At 34.7% G+C, this 5,070-nt stretch overlaps 1 long non-coding RNA gene across 2 annotated transcripts; it reads left to right on the top strand.

The window, feature by feature from the left end:
* Positions 1-4,681, top strand: LOC121227745 (uncharacterized). Of its 2 annotated transcripts, XR_005925268.1 has the most exons (6): positions 1-134; positions 1,519-1,607; positions 2,442-2,468; positions 2,997-3,220; positions 3,647-3,716; positions 4,618-4,681. It is a non-coding gene; the product is annotated as an uncharacterized lncRNA (long non-coding RNA). The 2 variants fall into 2 exon arrangements; XR_005925267.1 differs by lacking the exons at positions 1-134; positions 1,519-1,607; positions 2,442-2,468 and having other exon boundaries at positions 2,579-3,220; positions 3,390-3,716.
* The last annotated feature ends 389 nt before the right edge of the window (positions 4,682-5,070 follow it).

The following is a 5,070-nucleotide window of genomic DNA, read 5'->3' as shown; positions in this document are numbered from 1 at the left end:
TTGGGAAAGAAAGAAATTCTGGTTCTGTAAGATTTCACCAGCCATGGCCTCTCTTTTACAGTCAACTACTTTATTATTCATATTCTTTATTACATTGATTCATAGACAAGCTATTCCCTTCATCGTATTGCATGGTAATGTTCTTATCCCAATATCTTTTCTTTTCAATTTTAATGTTCTTATGCACTCTCCCATGGCTTAAATTCTGTTAATTGTACTGGTTAAACAGGATTAGATACCAGTTTAAGCTGATACCCATATTTCTTTTATTGATATCCTATAATATTGACTGTCAAAGCAGTAGTAATTGTATTTTGGTTTTCTAATAATGTGGTTTGTTCGCAAGGTCGATTATTGTACAATGCATCACGGATTCCCCAAGCTTAAACATACCGATTCCTTTTCATCCATGATTGTTGAAATTCTCCAAGGACTAAATTGTGAATTATCCAACTTTATGCTAGCTAAACATACCTATTCCTTTTCATCCATTCAACAAATCAACACATTCACACTCATACACATATTAACCATTTCCATCTCAATATAATACTCAAAGTTAGCTACATATAACTATCTCAAAATACTCAACCATAACAAACAAATACTCAACATGATTCTTTGCCTGGCAAGGTTGACCATTTACCTTTCTATCCACCTGAATCTAAATAATTTTGAGTCATGTCTAATGCCCTGTGAATACTATCATATTTTAGGAAATAGACCAACCTATTGATTTAGCAAGCAAGAAAACCTTTCAACACAAAGAATCTGTTTTCTTGTACCGCTACATCTTATGTTGTATTTGCTTGCTTGATATAGCCACTTGGTGTACCATGCAATGTTCATTTCTATATATGAAAACTTTTACCGCAAAGGGATAGAAGGAGCTATTTTCGTTAAACATTGAAGTTTGCAATATGATTGACATCATGTTTATCTTAGTGGCCTGAGGCTTCAGTCAGAGAACTAGATCTAAGGCCACAGTCTTTGCCTGGCTGCTAATGTTCTGGATCTAACCTATTATCATTTGTTGTCACATGAACTAGTAGTGCATTACATTTCACTTATCATCCGCTTCTATTTATTCTTGAACCGTGTCAAACCTTTTTGGCTTAATTAAAATAATTTGAATGGATAAGGTTCCATCTTAAACTATGTCTATATCAAGCCTATGAAGTGTAATGTTTCACATTTATTGCAAATGTTTTGGAATTAAACTGCCATTATTGTATGTTATGCAAAACTATATTGAGGTTGAAAGTTTTTAGCTTCTAACCTTTAGTTTGATTTCTAATTGTGAATGTTAATTTATGTTATTGTTTTCTGTATGAATCATGCATTCACCTTGTCAGTTGCTGCGAGATGACCAGTTATTTATCTGTTTGCAGCAGTTCACACGAATATATTCTTGCTGTTTCTTTCGGTTACTATGTTAATTCTTTTCTGGTAGGTTTAACTTTATTTGGCATTCATTTGCACTAACATTATGTTTGTTTGCCTATTTTTTGTTTGTAGGTCTTAGCTTTTAGGGACATAGCTCCCCAGGCTCCTATGCACATTTTAATTTTCCAAAATCAAAGGATGGCCTAACTGGTTTGTCTAAGGTACAATTTTTTTTGTCCTCATGACTAACTGAGCAGTAAACATTTATGCCCTCTATCATAGAGGAAACTTCAATTATGGCTGGGTATTAATTTGGAAAAAAAGTATGGAGTACTGTTAAAAGAAAGAGAAGGAAAGTAGGAGTGAAATTAAATGGAAATTGAATTGAGAAACTCTGGTGGTAAAGACTAAGAGAGTCTTAGTGGTTATAAGAAGGTGGGGAACTGAAAGAACATCAATGCTGAGGAAAACCTTAAAACTTGATATGCAAGTATTGATAGGTATAGGCCATAAATCCATGAGATAAATTGAGCTTCTAAATATATCCGTACGGTGAAAAACCCTAATAAAAGCTTAAAGCAATATCCATTATTCATCCTTGTTGGAAGAAATTGTCTTTAGAGTTAAATTGCATATATCCCTCCTTCCTGAGTCAAAATAGATGACCTTCCCAATGAACAGGAAGTATGTCACGAGTCTAGAATAAAAAAGCTCATCACCAAGTTATTTCAATCCATCAACTTATTGCAATTACTAAAACATTTGTAAGGTGTGTAATGAAACAAACATAAGCTCAAAGATGTCCGATGAATAATTTAGTGTTAGAATTTGCAATTTGTGTATCCAAGGCTTGTTCATTTGTTTTCTATGTCATAATCATGTTAAGGTGTCATGTATTTATTATAAGTTTTGACATTTTAAATGATTGGTGTTATATTGATTTTGATATGTTTTTGTGCTTGCATAATATTGTATTTTAGCTATTTTTCTTGTGTCGTGTACAATATTACAGGTCTGTTTAGTAACAATATTTTCTCTAAAGGTTTCTCTTTTAGGACGTCGGCCATTCATATTAACCCAAGGTATCTCTCTCTACAATCTCAAGTGAATTTTCTACAATCTCTCTCTACAATTCTACTGTCGGCAAGTGTTATCCCAGCTGTAAGTGTCCTAAATTTCTTTTGCCGGACAACTGATTTAGGCAACCCAATAAGACCGCTTGAAATGTCAAGCTGATAATCACCTGCATCTATGACCTCCATGCTCTGCTCTTTTGCAACAGTAATTTAGCAATATTTTTGTATGTCTCTTGAAATTATCTTCAATCTTAGTTTCACGTCTGAGTCACCCATTCATTTCTTTCTGTGGCATGTTTTCACTGCTTTATTCGATACGTAGGTTTCTCTACCAATGCATCATGTGCAAATTTGAAAGGACATGCTAATGTGTTTTTACCAGGGAACTATATCTAATTCCTTGTGCTATTGCAGATGGATATACCTTCCAATTTGGCTTTATCTTTCCTTTTCTTTCTGCTACTATCTCGTGCTTTGAGTAGTCTTTACATGCATGTCACCTTTTAGCCTGCTTTTGGTTGTGAAAACTTGTAGGTTCCTCAGCGGTCGGACACTTCAAGGGGTGTCTATGTATTTTCTGATATGAATCCATATGTTGGTCATCAAATCCTTTAAAAGAAGGTCAAGAGCTATTGAGGAAAGGACTTTTGAGTGAAGCAGTGCTTGCCCTAGAGGCTGAAGTTATGAAAAATCCTGAGAATGCTGAAGGTTGGAGATTGCTAGGAATAACCCATGCTGAAAATGATGATGACCAGCAGGTAATCCACTTTGCTCTAGTTTGTCAGAGTTGGATAGTTGATGTGTATTCTTACACCAAAAAACATTGTTTTTGTGTTCTTTAATACTACAAGAATTTATATTTTATATATAGTCTATAACATGGTTGTATTTGAATCTGTTGCATCACCTTTTTTCTGTCAACCATAGTAGTCCTAGATTTTGCTCCTGGCCCAGAATGCATGGTGTTTGCTCCTTCCTACAGGAAATATGTTGATGAAATGAGGATAACTGTTGCACGCCGCCTAAATTTTAACATCTCTGTTGGAACTGTGGGTTCTGTAAACCATAGAACTGCTGTAGATTCTATTCAGATGAAGAAATGTTTGAGTCTGTTTATGAAAATCTCTTGGAAGTTATTGTTTCAAACCAAGCTGAGGGTTTTCTTACTGAATTTTCAAATGAAGAATGTGATCTGATGCTGAATGTTGGAGATTGCTAGGAATAACCCATGCTGAAAATGATGATGACCAGCAGGTAATCCACTTTGCTCTAGTTTGTCAGAGTTGGATAGTTGATGTGTATTCTTACACCAAAAGACATTGTTTTTGTGTTCTTTAATACTACAAGAATTTCTATTAAGAGATGTGACTGCTTGTCTAGTTCAGCTCTGTTCAGCATCTTTGGTTATGATTCTTTGCTGGCAACGTTGACCATTTACCTTTCTATTCCACCTAAATCTAAATCATTTTAATCTTGTCTAATGCCCTGTGAATAGCATCTTATTTTAGGAAACAGAACAACTTATTGATCAAGCAAGCAAGAAACCTTTTGAACACAAAGGATCTATTTTCTGGCTTGATATAGCCATGTTGGTGTACCATGCAATGTTCATTTCTTATATATGAAAACTTCTAGTGGAAAGGATAGAAGGAGCTATTTTTCGTTTAAACATTGAAGTTTGCAATATGATTGGTATTATGTTTATCTTAGTGGCCTGAGGCTTCAGTCAGAGTACCAGATCTAAGGCCGCAGTCTTTGCCTGGCTGTTAATGTTCTGGATCTATCCTATTATCGTTTGTTGTCACATGAACTAGTAGTGCATTACATTTCACTTATCATCACTTCTATTTATTCTTGAACCATGTCAAAACCTTTTTGGCTTAATTAAAATTAATTTGAATGGATAAGGTCCCATCTTAAACTATGTTTAAATCAAGCCTATGAAGTGTAATGTTTCACATTTATTGCAAATTGTTTTGGATGATTAATGTGTCTGCTTGTCATTATCTTGAGACTTACATGGATTATGCAAGACCTTTTAATACTTCTGTTATTCTTGATTAATGTATCTGCAGTTTTATGTGGTCTTTATTGGGGTCCAAATATTTGACTTTGTAGAAAAAATGTAATTCACTAATTAGATATCTCTGTACAGGCTATTGCCGCAATGATGCGCGCTCAGGAGGCCGATCCTACCAATCTGGAAGTACTTATGAAATTAAAAATTTCAGAACATTAGCTTTGTGGTTTCGAGGATAGTGCTGCCACTTTATTCCCTTCTTCGCTGCGCGGCTGCTGCTGCTACTGTTTCTGTTCGCCTTCAGCATTCGGCTTGGTTTCTCGAGTAAGCATTTTCTTTTATTCGTCTTTACTATTGTCCCTATCCACTCGTTGATTTTGTTAGACTTTTTTTTTCTAGGGTTTCTGTGACTTAAAATGAAATAGCTCTCTCGTATTTTTCATTAATTTACTTTTCTGTTACTCTAAGATTATTAGGATTTTCTGCTTTCTGGGTTGAGTACAAAATGCCTTGTGTTGGATTTCATAATTCAAATGAAAGAAGGATTCTGACTTGTGCTCATCTTTGCATATTTGATCCTCTGTTTTC

Source organism: Gossypium hirsutum, unplaced genomic scaffold (assembly GCF_007990345.1).
Source record: "Gossypium hirsutum isolate 1008001.06 unplaced genomic scaffold, Gossypium_hirsutum_v2.1 scaffold_1751, whole genome shotgun sequence".
NCBI lineage: Eukaryota > Viridiplantae > Streptophyta > Magnoliopsida > Malvales > Malvaceae > Gossypium > Gossypium hirsutum.
The sequence above is the reverse complement of the archived record's forward strand: the minus strand, read 5'-3'. Positions and strand labels throughout refer to the sequence as shown.